Genomic DNA, 17690 nt, shown 5'->3' on the forward strand with positions numbered 1-17690 from the left:
AGAGTAAGTTTATTAACTGCTAAAAAGGGAAGGTACAATGGTAAAACATATGCCTCTACATTTGCCCTGATTAGAAATAAGAATTGAGTTCTAATAGTAAGTCAATAGAAATAAAAAGTTATATAGAACAGTCCTTGAGTTGTGAGAAGTAGGTGATGAAATATTGCGGCCAATAGAGGTTGATTACAGTCCTTGATTCTTTGTTCAGGGTATTTTGAAGTTCGGTGGAGAGATTTCAGTTCTTCTGCCAGCTGTAATCCTGCCGCCGCCTGATTGAGATTCACAGTCAGGAGAGTTTTTGCTGTTCCTGTAAAAGCTGGCTATTGTGCAAGGGCCCGGCCTCAGTTACTGTATCACCTTCAGTGTGGCAACATTCCAGCTGCTTTTCTCACACCACATGTGAAATTCATAAGAAACTGTTTCTTAGTGAAGGATGTGGGTCTGTGTGGAATCCATAATAAACTGTTCCTTCGTGAACCAAGTGGATCTGCAGAAGCAGAATGATGGAAGTCAGATCCCTCAATTTGATGGCGTGGGGCGCGTGTGGTATTTTTTTTCAGGAACTCGGCTTGGTGGCTGTGGACTGAGTCCAGCTGCTTTTCTAACACCACACACACACAATCACACACATACAGACACACACACACACACAACACACACACAGACACACACACACACACACAGACACAGACACACACACACACACACAACACACAGACACACACACATGCGCAGACACACACACACTCACAGAAACACACACACACACACAGAAACACACACACACAGAAACACACACACAGACACAGAAACACACACACACACACAGACACAGACACACACAACACACACACAGAACACACACACACAGACACAGAAACACACACATAGACACACACACAGACAGACACACACACACAGACACACACACACACAGAAACACACACACAGCACAGACTACACACACAGACATAGACACACACACACACACACAGACACACACACACAGACCACACACACACAGAAACACACACACACACAGACACACACACACACACAGACACAGACACACACACACAAGATAACACACACACAGACACAGACACACACACACACACACACAGAAACACACACACACACAGACACACACACAAACACAGACACACACACACACCCAGACAGACACACACAGACACACACACAGATACACACACACAGACACACACAGACACACGCACACAGAGACACGCACACACACAGACACACACACACAGACACAGACACAGACACAGACACACACACACACACACACACACAGACTGACAAACACTGGGCAGTTCTCAGCTTTTAACCCCTGTATTTATGTATTCAAACTGGAGTCCACTAGTCAGTCTCAGTCTTGGCAATTGTACCCAGGGTCTTTGGATGAGATAGCCATTATGTTCCTTTGGCTTTATCAAGGGCGGCAATCAGTCTTTGGATTTGTTTAGAATTACATTGTCTGGAAGCCCAGGCAGAGGTTCCATTGTTCCTTAGTCATTCTCAGCCAGCTTTGGGGCTCTGTGTCCTTTTCAAAAATATGAAACTTAGGTCTTTTTAAAGTCCAACATTCCAGGGTATAATTCCTGGAATTTTACTCCATCATCGTAACAGTGCCTAGGTGTGCCTCCTCATACGCTTCCCCCATATACCACCCCATGGAGATCCTCACCTGGGTCCCCTGCAGTGGAACTTGTTTCCGACCTCACCTTCTGGAAAGCTGATGCATGAACTATCTCCGAACATGGCTGCAGCTCTCTCACGTCTGGCGATATCATGACACTGTGGCCATTTAAAATGGCCGCCCACAAAGGATGATGGGAATTGTGGTCAGGTTGGGACACAGACAAGACTCAGATTGTGTGTATTTGCAAACAACAACCCAGACCGCGACAGAAACTCGCATCTGTTGGAGGCCACTCACAGATCTCCCCAGGAAAATGAGCTTCAGATTGAAATTTAACATTAATATCAGATTCAGGGACACCTATTCACCTTACTTGAGAGTGCATATGTGCCTTGGACAAAAACAACTGGGACCCGTCCAGCTAGCGAGGTACCCGTCCCCAATTGGCCAGAATCGAGTAGGGTGATTGAAACCCTAGCGATCCATTGGATTCCTAGCTGGGACTGCCCAAAAGAGCGCGAAAGATGAGAGGATAAGAAGAACTGCGCGACCAACATTCTGTCTCTTTTGGGACTGGCTTCTGTGTTCCAACTGCAGCAATTCGACCAGCCAAGTTCAAGGACCCACGATCTCCACCTGAAAGGTGACACTCAGCTTAGATGAACCAGATGACCTCCAGCTGCCGCATGTGGGAAACCAGATAAAGGCCTCATCTAACCTGCACAGAGCCTGTTACTTGAAAGTTGAATAAAGGCCATTTAAACTGCTATATATAGTCGAATGTGTAGTAGCATATAAGTTATTAAGCAAAGAACCAATCCTATGTTTGGCAATAAACTATAAGTATACTAAAATACTAGTTGTGTGGTCATTTGTCCAACATGGAACGCACTCACAAATTGTGGTTAATAGTAATAAAGATAAAGGGCAACATTAATTGGCGACTCTGGTGGGACTCAACTAGAAGTGACTTTGTTATTCCAAAAGAACCCACAACTTTGATTAAATTGGTAAAAGGAAAAAACGAACCACAAGTGCGAGTTCCATATTGGCCAAATAACCGAATTTCGGAAGTGTGCACTAACCTATACAAAACTAACAGGGAAGGATAGGGTAAACTCTGCAGGCTTGCTCACAATCCAGAGGTATTTTGAACCAGAACAACGCCATAAGCCATATCCGTTGTGTGATCAACTCCCTATCCCCTTGTTCCAATATAAATAGTGAGGAAATGGCAGCGCAATTGTTAGAGAAGAAGATGAATCCACAGCAAACTGAGGTAGAGGTGGTCGACATGTCGGAGAAGTACATATAGGAGGATGTACTGAGGAAATACTTAAAGGGGAAAGGATGGCCCCTGTGGGCACATTTTTGTGCGAACACCGAGTCAGGTCTAGGGAAGATAGGACAAACTTGGTGAGCTGATATATGCAAGATTTACAAGAAGAATGTGACAAATTTTAAAAAGCCAATGGCCTGCGTGTGCTGCTTGGCTCAGTTAAGAGGAACCGAGGGGGTCTTGGAGACGCTCGCAGGTCAATTAATGGAGAAGGAGGAGGAGAGTAAGAAAAAGGATGAGGAACATGCACTGTAAATTCTATGATTCTGACATCTGGAGAAGTTAGCCGCTGAGGACAGGGAAATCGCAGATGTTAAACTGCCCACCAGCCCAGTATAATCCATCTTAACAGCTTCCAAACGCAGTACGACAACGTACTGTCTTGGTAAGGGAGGAGGCCGAACAGAAGGTCACCCACTTAGAGAATAAATGTGCTAATCTACAGGCAGCTTTAAGAGCGCTGCATCAGTCCACTAAGGAGCAAAGGCAAACTACTGCTGACCACACCAAATGCCAGCGAGAAATAGAAAGATTACATTCATTGCTTTCAGTTGAAGAGGGATTTATGTGTGCCTTTGGAACAGTAGGGACAGAGGAAGAAGAGATGGCTGATTGGGAGGAGTTACAGGAAAGCGCTCAGATGTAAGTAATTAGAACTGAAAATCAAAAGCAACAGCCACCAACCCCAGTAATAAATGCACCAGCCGCACCAGCAGGTCCAGTTGCACAGGTCACACCAATCCCAGTGAGTAGTGAAACTGCCCCGGCACTCATGAATCCGGTCACTACGGAAAGAAGAATAGGGAATACTCCAGGTCCTGCTATTACCTACACCACCCCACTCACAGTAACCCAGTTAAGGGACGCGATTAACAAAATTACAACATTTGAGCCCACTGTGGACCCTCGTTGCTTCTTTGAAGAGGTTCGCCAACAGAAAAGTATGTATGGTTTAGATGAAAGGGAAGAGATGAAACTAATAGTTATGAGCCTTGGCCTGTCTGTATGATCAGCTCTACCTGCGCCCCAAAATGTAGGAGGGGGGACCCTAGACAAAATGAAGGACACCATCCTAGCCGCTATCGGTTACAATAAAGGGGATCCAGTAGAGGGCTTGAACAAATGCAGATAGAGGAAAAAGGAAACATCCGACTGCCTTTGCCGGTCGCATCTGGATACATTTTAAAGCAGTATTTGGAGATTTAAATCGTGCTAATTTAGATGATGGAGACACTACCAAATGGGCCCATACTTCAGTTTCACACACCACAGAAGCAGGTAGAAAGGCTTGCACAAAGCTTGACCCAGCAGAGCAGGCACATAATGAACCATGGGTGCTTAAACATCTATCTGGATCCTGGGAACAATCGCTGCAGGAACAAATACAACAGAACGGCCTGGAAGCTGCCGTGCACCCAGTTAAGACTAATCAGGGACCCACATGGGTAAATGAAGGTAGAGGAGACGTCCAATATCCCAGGAAACACTATCCAAAGGAACAATATCCAAGGGAACAATAGCCCAGACAGCAATACACTAGAGTACCAGGTCCACCTTACGCGCCCCGAGGGTCATGTTACAGCTTTGGGCAATTGGGACACTTCGCCCGCGATTGTAGACAAAATCTGCCACCTTATAACCAATACCAAAGACCACAGGGGCATTCCAAACCCCCGCCAAGAAACAATAGGCCTGATCACGACTGCCAACCGCGCCAGCTAGAAAGTTACGCTCGCCCCATGCATCCCGTAAACGCACACGTGGATGATCTCGCATATAACTCCCTCGATTAACGGTGGGTCTGTGATGCACAATGTAATAATGTTGGGAGGCCAGTAGTCACAGGGGTCATTCTGTTGATTTTCTGTTAAAGTCGGAAGTCATTCTGTTGATTTTCTCTGGGACACAGGGGGCTCTCAGACCACGTTAAATTCATCCACCCTGCACCTCGAAACCCCATGGCCTATCACGGACACCATCACACTTAGCGGATTTACTGGGCAGATGCAGGAAGGATACATTACAGCCCCGATACCTGTCCATGTTGGAACTGTCGCCACTAATCATCCTGTTGTTTTGGTTGAACTACCCCCTACTGCAGAGCACATTTTAGGAATGGATTTCATGAACTCCAATAACCTCTCATTCGACCCCGTAAATAGGTGTGTATGATGTCTACGATAACAAGAGCTCCTGCTCCTCGATCAATGGGTGATAATGTAAATAGGATCTGTTCAGGAGGAGAATACCGGTTTAATCCTTTAGAAATTAGCACGGACTCAACCATCAGGGAGGTGCAAACCAAACATAAAGAGGTCTTTGCCATGCATTAGCCCAAATGAGGGCAGATACCAGGGGAGGTGATTATTACAGGTCTAGACCCCAAACCACAGGAACAATACGGCATACCCCAGCAGACTGAGAACAAAATTGCAAAGGTGATCTACAGTTTATTAAAACAAGGTGTAATTCGACCCGTGTCTTCCACCAATAATGCTCCGATTGGCCTATTAAGAAACCAGATGGCTCATGGCGATTCACAATTGATTATCGTGAATTGAATAAAGTGACCCGTTTAAAAGCTCCAACCATTGCCATGGGTCCCGCGACCATGCTTAAACAGGGGATGCAAGCAAAATATTTCACCGTGCTAGATATTAGCAATGGTTTCTGGTCCATTCCCTTAGACCGAGCTTGCCAATATAAAGTTGCTTTTACATTCCAAGGTCAGCAGTACACTTGGACGTGTCTCCCACAAGGTTTCCAAAATTTCCGGTCTATTTTCCACAGACAAATAGCTACTGGTCTGTCCAAATTCTCCCGCCCTGAGTGCCTAGTACAATATGTGGATGGCCTACTCTTGTAAACTGACACCAAGGACGAGCATGTGGCTCTGCTAGCCAAAGTGCTGGCCTTGCTCCACTCTATTAGGTGCAAGATCAACCCCAAGAAAGCACAAGTCATGAGAGACAAAGTTCTTTATTTGGGAACAATCATCACCTACGGCAAAAGGGAAATTGAGCAGAAGTGTATTGACACCATTGTAAAATTTCCCCTGCCCCGTAATGTAAGTGCACTCCGTTCATTCTTCGGGTTGGTAGGATACTGCAGGAATCCCATTGATGGATTTGTCAATAAAGCCGCCCCGCTCTCAGAACTTCTGAAAAAGAACCCCCTCCCCCACCCTGGAATTGGCTTTCACAGCACACAGGAGCAGTAAACGATTGAAAGCACCAGCCCGTTCTTTACAAGTTCCTGACCCTGACTTGCCATATGCCATAGAGGTAGCAGCTACTGATTAAACCCTTTCAGCAGTCTTCCCACAAGAACACCATGACAGATTAGGTCCCGTAGCATATGCTTCCAGAGTTTTAGACCCCGTAGAACAAGGATTTTATGGTTGTGAACAACACCTGCTTGCAGTCTTTTGGGCTGTTCAATACTTTGCATACATTACGGGACTCAACCCAATCAAAATCCTCACTGAGCACACCCAGACTCAGCTTCTGTTAGATGGTGGACTCAAGGATGGTTCAGTTAGCCAGGTTAGAGCAGCGCGCTGGACACTACTCGTGAGCTGCAACTAGTACAAACACCATGTGGTAATCAGTTAGTCTGGTCAGGTTAGCCTCAGGTCTCCAGTCAAGTCAGCATAGTGTCAACCCACAGTTAAGCATGTATTATAGTTAGTTGTTCAATAAAATTGTGTTGCATCTCTTCAAGTGTTGGAAACCTGTCTCTCTCTCGACTGTCCCAAACGCAGTCCACATAGACCCAGCTTACCCAACACATTAGGCCCAGTGGTTAGCACTGCTGCCTCACAGTGCCAGGCCCTTGGATGATTGTGTGGAGTTTATAAGCCAATGCTGTGTTCGTGGTCCCAAGTAATTTCATGGTGTTTCCCGTGTAAATTGACAGCTTGATCGTCATGCTGCTCAAATCTAAAGTTTGAGCTCCCTCGTGAATGTGAATTGAAGGTCTTCTGCCCCACAACTGTCACTGAGGCTCCGGTGTCGACTTTTAATTTTGAGGGTTTACAGGTCACACAGCAAGATGTCAATGGAGGCTGCCTTATTTAACTAGACTACATTCAGGCAGTACATTGCGTGCTCCTTCTCAGAGCTCTTCTCCACTTGCTTCAGTGCCGTTAGTTTTTTTTTGCCTTGGCACAGTCTCGCACGTATAGGTACACCCACAGTGCTGTCAGGGATGTGTAATCCGGGAAGATATGGTCACATGTCAGGGACGTGTAATCATAGATTATCATCATAGAATTTACAGTGCAGAAGGAGGCCACTCGGCCCATCAAGTCCGCACCGGCTCTTGGAAAGAGCACCCTACCCAAGGTCAACACCTCCACCCCATCCCCATAACCCAGTAACCCCACCCAACACTAAGGGCAATTTTGGACACTAAGGGCAATTTATCATGGCCAATCCACCTAACCGGCACATCTTTGGACTGTGGGAGGAAACCGGAGCACCCGGAGGAAACCCACGCACACACGGGGAGGATGTGCAGACTCCGCACAGACGGTGAACCAAGCCGGAATCAAACCTGGGACCCTGGAGCTGTGAAGAAATTGTGCTATCCACAATGCTACCGTGCTGCCCCTAGGGCTATATGGTCACATGTCAGGGATGTGTAATCTAGGAAATACGATCACATGTCAGGGACATGTAATCCAGGAAATACGGTCACATGTCAGCGACATGTAATCCAGGGGATACAGGTATTTTCCTTAAACGGCCAAGTGACTCTTTTCTATACTAATCTGGCTTTCTGTGGTAAACCACAGTGTGACTGTATTGGCAACATTCCTTCCTGCTCAGACATGATGCTTCAGAGCTACGTTTTTTAGTTTCAGTTTCAATTCTCATTGAGGAAATGATTTGAAGCAATTCACTGCAGGAAAGCAAAACAGAGCTGGAAAACAACACAACAAATACTCTCCTCAATCACTTTATAAAAGGTGAATTAAAACTGTGAAAGGAATTCAGAACACATTTCATTCGATCAGCACTATGAGGTAAGGTTCACTGGAATAAGTTTAGTCCTGGAATTTATCTGTAGACTGTTAAACAAGGAGCTGTTTTCAGAAATAAAATAGCAGACATTACAAAGCAGTTCAATCACAGAGAACGGGGATTGTTTTCTCTTTATTCTGGAGGTGTGAGCATTGCTGGCTGGGCCAACATTGATTCCCCATCTCGAAATGCCCTTGAGAAGGTGGCGGTGAGCCCTGTGAACTGTGCAGTCGGTCTCATGTAGGTCCACCCACAGTGCTGTTAGGAAGGGAGTACAGCGTTTTGGCCTGGCTATAATGAGAGCCATATTGGGCGCAATCTACTGGCCACGTTGCGGCGGACGTGAAAACGAGCATGCCAGTTAGATTGCGGGAGAGGCTGAAATCGGTAAATACGTCGAGTGCCAATTTGTTTCTAACCATCCCGCTTCCACTGGCAAGATCCAGATCCTGCCAAGGCCTGACGAGAAACAAATAATCAACAATTGATTCCAATCTCCACACCATTAATGGTGGGCCGACATCGCTGAGTGGTCGCCCCTGGTTCAGGAGCGAGGAGAGACAGTGCCCGTGAGTCCACTGTGCCATCCTCTAAATCGCATATACCCATATCAGAGGCAGCTCCAGCTGCTGCCTGTCTGTCCCACCAAACACATCCAGGACAGAGCCCCATCCGTCATCAGGGGCGGCATGGTGGCACAGTGGTTAGCACTGCTGCCTCACAGAGCCAGGGACCTGGGTTCGATTCCAGGCTAGGGTGACTATGTGGAGTTTGCACTTTCTCCCTGTGTCTGTGTGGGTTACCTCCGGGTACTCTGGTTTCCTCCCACAGTCCAAAGATGTGCAAGATAGGTTGATTGGTCATGCTAAATTGACCGTAGTGTCCAAAAGGTTAGGTGGGGTTACGGGGATATTGTGGGCAATGGGCCTTGGTAGGGTGCTCATTCAGAGGGTCGGCATAGCCTCGTTGGGCAATGGCTCCTTCTGCAGTGCAGGGATTCCATGGCAATATGGTGAAGGTCACTTTGACTCCCACTGACAGTGGCAGTCTCTGGCTGCACAAATGAAGACTATTGCTAATGAGGAATTGGCATTTCCAGTATTGTGAGCACTTCACAGCTCTCAAGTGGATCCCCATGGGTTTGCCATGAATGGACCCACGGGTCTGGAATGGCAGCCATAGCTGATTGTTAGTCGCTCACCCTCTCAAATTCATTCCAGATATCACATAATGGATGATATTGTGGACTCCGCAGAAGCTGCCCTTGCAGTACTGCTGGCAGACCAGCCTGCCAGAAGGCGGTGGAAGTAGCGTCGACAGAGGCTTGAGGCGGCAGCCCATGTGCAGGGCCTCGCCCCACACCTGAGGATGCCCATCAGTCCAGGGAGGTGACCCAGCGGAGGAGGCCGGCAGCGGCCCAAGGTACACAGGCATCGCTGGTCTTGTGAATTGATGTTGGAGCCGCAGGAGGCTCCGCATCAACAAGGTGATGGTGCAGCACCTGTGCCATGTCCTTAAACGTGGCACCATGTAGAGGAGGAGGATACCCACTCCTGGTGTCCGTCAAGGTCACCGCAGCCCTGAACCTTTACGCCTCGGGATCATTCCAGGGCTCGAGTGGGGACATGTGGAGCATCTAACAAGCTGTAGCCCACAAGTGCATTTGTGACATCAAGGATGCCCTGTTTGACCGGGCAGCCGACTACGTAAACTTTTACCTGGACTAGGCCTAACAAGATGCCGACAGGATTCTCCACCATTGCCGGGATGCTCCAGGTACAGGGAGTAATAGATGGCACGCATGTCACCTTGTGTGCACCGGGTGATGCGGGAGCGCCCTTCATTAACAGGAAGGCGCTCCACTCCCTGAACGTTCAACTGGTGTGCGACAACCAACAGGAGATCTTGTACGTTTGTGTGCATGCTTCCCAGGGAGTACGCATGACAGCTACAGCCTGGTGCACTCGCAGAGTCCCAGCATCTTCGATGGACATCCCAGGGTGACCGGTTGGCTCTTGGGGGTTAAGGGATTAAAGGATACCCACTTAGGTCCTGGCTGGTGACGGCAGTACAGAGGTCGGTGACCAATGTAGAGGCCCACCTGGGCTGACATTGAGCGGTGCATTGGACTGCTGAAAATGGGGTTCCGATGCCTCAACCGCTCTGGTGGTATTCTGTGCCTTCCACAACCTGGCATAAAAGCGGGGTGACGTGCTGGAGTCGGAGGAGGAGGAACATGCGGCCACCACTGAGGAGAAAGATGGGGAGGAGCCAGGAAGGGCTGGTGCCTGAGCCCAGGGAGGAACCGTGAGACTAACTGGGGGGTGAAGGACAGGCGGCGGTGAGGGTCTAGCATGACCGCAGGACCAGGGAGGCCCTCATCCTCACCTGCTTCTCATAGGACGTGGCTTAATCCGTCATCGCATCATCCTCCCCATCTCACCCACCTACCATCCCCCCACAACCATACCCAACTGTCACCCTCCTTCCCTACCCCTTCGCTACTTCCCCTTCCCCCTTCCCCTCTGTGCTGTACCACTCCATCTAGGTATGTCCCCAGGATGCACATCAGGGGTGGAGGCAGCCTGCTGCTTACCACGTCCTACGTCCTTTGATGCCCTTGGTGGGTGTCCTCTGGAGGGCCTGGGGTCAAAGGGCACATGCCTCACCATAACACCCTGTTCCGCACGCTGACGCCGAGATGTGGCGTTGTCAGGGAGGGTGGACTGGCGAAAGCTGGTGACCACCACCGTCCCCTGTAGGGAAGCTCTGGATTGGCCTCCAGGGCTCCCTCCACCCTATCAGTGCACGTAGGGTCCTGAGGGTCACCTCAGGATAGAGGGGTCGCTGGGTTGAGCTCCGACTGTCACTGCGTTATCTGGCTCTGCTAGCCCTGCCGCTTCCCAATGCCCACACCATGGTGTTGGTGCGCTCCACAATGCCCCTCACTGACCGGGGCTTGCTCTGGAGCACCTCAGCAATGCCCACCTGAGACTCGGTCAAGCTCCGCAGCGCCCCAGCAAGGTCCATCTGAGACTGGATACGTCTCCCAGTATCTGGGACATGCTGTTGAGCTGCTCAACCATGGCCGTCACTGACTGAGCTACGCCTTGGAATCACCACTCGTGCTGCTGATGTCATGCTCCAGGCTCTTCACTGCGGTCGCCACCCAGGTAGTGTTGGCCTTGGTGCCGTGCATTGTCGGCACAATCTCCTGCGCCCTTAGCCTCTGCGATTCCTCCAATTGGCAATGGACCCACTGGAGTGTTGTTGACATTCCCCTCTGAATCTCACAACCACACCCTATTGACAGCATCAACTCCGGGTAAACTTGGTCCAGAGGCTCAGCATCTGACTGGGACCCAGCTGGGTTCTATGATCCAGCAGACCTCTGACTGCTGTCTCCCCCGGTCATTCCTGCCTCCACCTGATGTGCATTGCAACTGTGCGATGCTCACCAAATTGTGCCCCAGATGCCTGTCCCCTCCTTTCGCCCACCGAGGTGTGTGTCTCTGCACTGGTGGAGGGTGGGGGTGACAGCCGTGATGCATCAATGGTGGCATCCTCAGAGCTCTCTTCTGAAGGGCAGCACGGTAGCATTGTTAATAGCACAATTGCTTCACAGCTCCAGGGTCCCAGGTTCAAGTCCCGGCTTGGGTCACTGTCTGTGTGGAGTCTGCACGTTCTCCCCATGTGTGCGTTGGTTTTCTCCGGGTGCTCCGGTTTCCTCCCACAGTCCAAAGACGTGCAGGTTAGGTGAATTGGCCATGATAAATTGCCCTTAGTGTCCAAAATTGCCCTTGGTGTTAAGTGGGGTGACTGGGTTATGGGGATAGGGTGGAGGTGTGGGTTTGGGTAGGGTGCTCTTTCAAAGAGCCGGTACAGACTCGATGGTCCGAATGGCCTCCTTCTGCACTGTAAATTCTATGAAATCTATGAGGTGTTCTCTGGGGAGGCGTGGGGAGGGGGGAGATGGGGGGGGGGAGCACCCTGAATTGGCCGGTACCGTCAGCTGGAGATCCTGCGGGAGATAGGACATGTGGTCAGTGAAAGGGAAGGACCATCATGCTGGCGTGAACAATTCATATGTGACAGGTTATCTGGGTGGGGTCGGTGGACCCTCACCTCTGTGGCACAGACCAAGCTCGACATCGGTGACCGATTTGTCCTCGGTCACCGACGCAATCTCAAGGGCTGTATTCTCGTCAGGAGTCAGGCCCCAGAGGTCTGGCAACCGGCCGCCTGTCTGGGCCCTCTCCCGCCCATTCTCCTGCGGAACATGGAGGGGGAGCATCGTGAGACGAACGTTGCAAGTTTCGCGGTTGACGGGGGAACAAGCATGGTCAGCACTGCCGAACCTTGGTAGGTGTGTTGGTGGGCGCCAGGATGTGCTGGGGCAAAGAGCATGGCGTTGTGCTGAGGGGGTGGTGCCAAGCGAGTATCGCACGTGGGAGGGCGCTAGTGCCAGGCGCAGAGTCACCGGGGGAGGCAGGGATGGCAGGCAGGATTAGTGCCAGGGGTCAGATGCCAACATCACCCATATGGCTCAGTGGAGGACGTTGAGCTTCTTATGGCACTGGGTGCTGGTCCTCCTGGTCACCCTACCCGCGCTGACGGCTACTGCCATTGTCTACCAGGTGGCTTTAGCGGTCCTATGGCTGACCTTCCAACCCCCTCGGCGAAACAGGGTATCCATGCCGGACTCAACCATTTTCATGACCCTGGCCTGGTTGGCATACCGAATTGAGGCGCTGGTCTACGTGGTGACATGGCTGCGTGCTGTCTGAGGTTTGCTCTGCAGGATCAGTCTCAGTGCTTCTCCCCCTTGATACCGGCGAGCTGCTGGGCGTAGTTCTGGTGAATCAGCTGGCGGGACAGACCTTTACGTCATAAAGTCCGTAGGGCATCATTCAGTGTCCTAATTAACATTAGATACCGGTGATTGCGTTACTGGGTTGGCCATCAAGAAATACCCGAATAATCCGCTCGCTCTCACACTTAGAAGCAAATCCATTGCATCGTACCCATAGTTTCCAGTCGGAATGATGGGTATCGTTAGTTGCCACTTATCAACTCATGTCTGAATATTACCCAGGTCTTCCTAAGCATGGGTACAGATTGTTTCAGTATCGCAGGAGATGCTGATTCCTTATCCTGAGGAATTAGAGAGTATTGATTGATGATGGGCAGATGACATGAGACAAAATAATCCGGTTATGGGTCATATTAGGACTAATTCAAATAAAAATGGGATTTTGTTTACATTCAGCTTCCATTGAAGGTTCAAAGTGAAATGTGAATTTTCTATGTGTATTCTGCAAATGCCCCAGGTCGTTTGCAGTCTTTGAAGAGAGAAAGTTTTACTCTGTGTTCCACAGTAACCTAGGAGGAGTTTTTTAATATAAAATGCTGATTTTCAGCATTTACATTTGAACCGAATAAACTAAAGCAATCAGAGCTATAAATCACAGGGAGAGCACAGCCTGACCTGGGGTGGACAAGAGTGAATGTTATATGGAATGTTGCTGAGGTGTGCCAGATTGAAGTGGGGAGAAGGAAAAGCACTTTCTGAAATTAGAGACTGAGTGTGAGGGAGGGTCGGTAGGTTTGGGGAGGGGGGGGGGGGGGGGGGGGGGAGAGACAGGTGTAATAGTTTGAACTGAAAGCAGAAACCCACCATGAACTGGTGAGGGGGTAAGAATGACAGCGAGCATTGAGGGGGGAAGGGAGAACATAAACAAGAGGCAGCTGGAGTAGATAATGAGTTGGGATGTCCCGGGCCAATGAAGTGAATCGACTGGAATTGAACAGGAAGATTTTGTATTGATGTAACATCTTACCACACCTCACAGGAACGTCCCAATGTGTTTCACAATCAGTGAATTACTTTGAGTATCAGCATCCTTCCTCGCCTAAAACAAAACCATTTACATTCCTTTTATCTTCTGTCCTCAACACCTTTGTCTATCTCCACCTATCCCCCCCCCCCCCCCCCCCCCGCCGCTGCAGTATAAATCTGACCTCTTTTCCACTTCTCTCCAGCTTTGACAAAGAATCATCCACACTTCCTTTTCTCCCCACAGATGCTGTCAGACCTGCTGAGATTGTCCAGTAATTTCTGTTTTTGTTGCATTTATGTAGCACCTTTAATGTAATAAATTGTCCGAAAGGCATTTCACATGAACGTAATCAGAGAATAATACATTCAAAGGAAAAGAAGGAAATACTTGTAATATTTTAAATAATCCCTTATCTAAAATATATATATATTACTCTTTGAACTAGCCGATGATAAAGTCATCAATAGTCTTCTTGTAAAAGATGAACCATTTAATGAATAATATAAACAATAATTGTGAGTCCTTTTTCCAATACTGAACTAACAAAGAAATAAAATACAATACAGATGACTATCTCACTATACAATATTATTATAAAGTAGTTTGAACTTCTCTCCCTCTCGCTATTCTACGTCTTGTCTGTTCACTATCCTGGATCACACTCTCTGAGAAAGAAACGGGAATCTAATTCTATCATCTGACAATGGGACATCTAGTGTTGAAACGACTGTACTACATTCACATACATTCATCATGTACATTGCTACCAGAATATCACTACAATACTTAGAGGACTGACAAAAATCTTTGCTAGTTTATATGTTGGAGTAAACTTTAAGAAGGGTAGTCAGGAGTATGGAGTTTCTCTGGCTGAAGTCAGCAGTCTGGTGAAATAGCACATGGACAAGGTTAGAGTGAGATGAATGCAGAGTTCTCAGAAGACTATAGGACTCAAGGTGATAGAAAGGGACTCGATCATGAAGGGACTGGAACACTTGGATGACATTTTTACATTTGTGACCTTCTTCGACCAGAGTCAATGGAAGTCCGACACTGCCCCCAAAATCTAGCTTAAAGGTCAGGGGGAGTCCACCCCAGATATTCCAGGCTTCTCTGTGTAAATTTTGGATCAGTAGCATCATTAATTGTCTTAAGGTGAGAATTCACACTTAACTCGGGAGCAGGGTCCCACCTGAGAGAGCAGCCAGTCCATTGACAGGCCAGCAGCTCTGTAGGCTCAGCAGTGTCAAGTTTGAGTGGAGCCAATGATGGGACTGCAGGCAGTCTCGGTGAGGAGGGGCCTACAGAGCAGAATGAGAAGGGGATGTACTTGGCAAAACCAATAGGAGATTGAGAACTTCAGCTACAGCTCCTCTTCATCCAATTGGGCATTGAGGCGGTTAAGATTTACTGTACATTTTGTGAGAGGTTCAACGTTCACCAGATAATACATTTATCAGCAGAAAAAAGACAAGTATAAAAACAGACAAGGTTATGAAGTAAATCCCTTTATTTTGCTGGGAGGTTTTTCTGAGGTAATAATTGTGTGACCAGAGGTTTCAGGGTCATTGAGTCCCAGAGTCAGGAAAAGGTCTTGGATAATAAAAATGGATGGAGGGGCTGGAAAAGTAGTTCAGTTAGTCCGAGATGGATTTTGATGGGTTTGTTTTTCTCTTGCAGTGACCAAGAGAAGGATTTGTTGAAAGAGAAGCTTGAACAGCTTCAATGTCACTTCACATGGGGGCCACAGAAAGAACATATTGACTTGGATGACATGAAGCAAAGATTAGAAGATTCAATTCAGACGAATGAGAAATATCAACCCAGGTATTACAACCAGCTCGCTTTTGTAAACTGTCTGCAAGGAAACTATGAGGAGGCGATTCAAAACTTAAAGGAAGCTGAAAATTTTCTGAGGGAGAATCATGAAGATAAATTTAATAAAAGAATCATCATCACCTTTGGAAACTATGCCTGGATATATTATCACATGGGACAACTGACAGAGGCTCAGTCCTACCTCGACAAACTGGAGACGATTTGCAAACAATTTCCTGATGCCTCTCGGTACACAGCAATGATACCTGCAGTAAACGGGGAGAAGGGTTGGTCACTGTTGAAATCTGCTGCTCAATATTATGAAGAAGCAAAGGAATGTTTCCAAAAGGCTTTGGAGGAAGATCCTGATAATGTTGAATGGAATGATGGCTATGCGATTGTTCTGTCTCGTCTGGAAACATTTTCTGGAACCCCAGAGAAATGTGAATCCACTCAATCAATGAAGCAGTTTAGACGTGTGCTGGAGCTTGATCCAGATCACGGTGAAGCCATGGTGCTGTTAGCTCTAAAACTACACGAATTCAATCAAATTGAGGAAGCACTGGAATTAGTTGAAAAAGCGTTGCAGAAGTCCCCTGATCTCCCACATGTGCTTCGCTACGCAGCAAAATTTTACAGATTAAAAGGAGATGTGGAAAAAGCGGTGGAGCTGTTGAAGAAAGGATTGGAAATGACCCCACACTCTACGATCTTACACCATCAAATTGGTCTGTGTTACAGAAAGCAAGTATTGTCACTGATCAAAAAGCCATGTCGCAAAAGACCTGGTGACCCTGCTTTTCAACAGAGAGCTGAACTGATTGAACTGTGTAAGGATCATTTTAAAAAGGCTTTTGAACCTCGCCCATTAACATTTATTAGGGCACAGCTGGATTATGCCAGAATCTGTTCATTAAATGAAGAATATGAAAATGTCGAGGAGATCTACAATAACCTACTGAAATCGAAAGATATACCTCCAAGAAATAAGCAGGAAATATGTTTAGATGTTGGATTGTTTGAACTGCGTGAGAAGAAATCGGAATCAAACGCCATCACCCATTTTCTGGAAGGAATGAAAGTCGATTCTAACTCAACAGAAGGAAAAAGGTGCTGTGAGTGGTTGAAGTCAATATCAGAAAGACAAATTCTCAGGAATCCAAAGAGACAGCAAGGCCCATGGTGTTCTTGGCTTAATGCACCAACTGGATGGGAAGAAGCGCGAGGCTGTTGAAAGCTTTGAAAAAGCCTTGGAGTTGGACCCTGACAATGAAGAATATCTAAGTGCTCTTTGTGAATTACGCCTTTCCATCTCGGTCAACAATGACTTTCCCAACTAATGCTGAGCCGAAAGATGAATTAACACTCTCTAATCCCTAGACAGCTTCTGGTATTCACTTCACTTATACTCTGCTCAGGTTTTTCTAATGGAGCACGTTACACATGTGTGTACAATTTTCAAATAATCTCATTGTAATTATTCTAATTCTCTGTGCTTCATTCAGGAACATTGACCCCACTGGTGAACTAAACAAATAATATTATTCTGTTCTCCCAAGAGTTGCTGTTGTGTGTGGAAAGGTGGAGAGGGAGGGAAGACTAAAGGATATAAAAATAGGTTAAAATTGGCTAAAAAGAATAAAACACAATGGCAGCATGTATTGATTTCCCAAACAGAGATTTCAATTGTACAATCAGAAGTGGAATGTTGAAATAGCCAATAAAATGAAAGCATGGCTAAGATTTGATTTGTGTGGTTGATCAGTGTGAATGCTGACAGTTTGGTTCGTACAGAACATGGTGGGGATAAAATCTGCTGGATCATTCCTGACAGTTGGTAATGTTTACGCTCTGTCACCATTTGATGAAACTTAAAGGAATTGACGGAAGGGCACCACCAGGAGTGGAGCCTGCGGCTTAATTTGACTCAACACGGGAAACCTCACCCGGCCGGGACTCGGAAAGGATTGACAGATTGATAACACTTTCTCATTTCATCT

The 17690-nt window shown here is 47.6% G+C and overlaps 1 pseudogene; it reads left to right on the forward strand.

Annotated features, from left to right (window-relative positions):
- Positions 1-7905: 7905 nt before the first annotated feature.
- Positions 7906-17433, forward strand: LOC119950800 (annotated as a pseudogene).
- The last annotated feature ends 257 nt before the right edge of the window (positions 17434-17690 follow it).

The sequence above is a fragment of the Scyliorhinus canicula genome, chromosome 16 (assembly GCF_902713615.1).
Source record: "Scyliorhinus canicula chromosome 16, sScyCan1.1, whole genome shotgun sequence".
NCBI classification, from domain to species: Eukaryota; Metazoa; Chordata; class Chondrichthyes; order Carcharhiniformes; family Scyliorhinidae; genus Scyliorhinus; species Scyliorhinus canicula.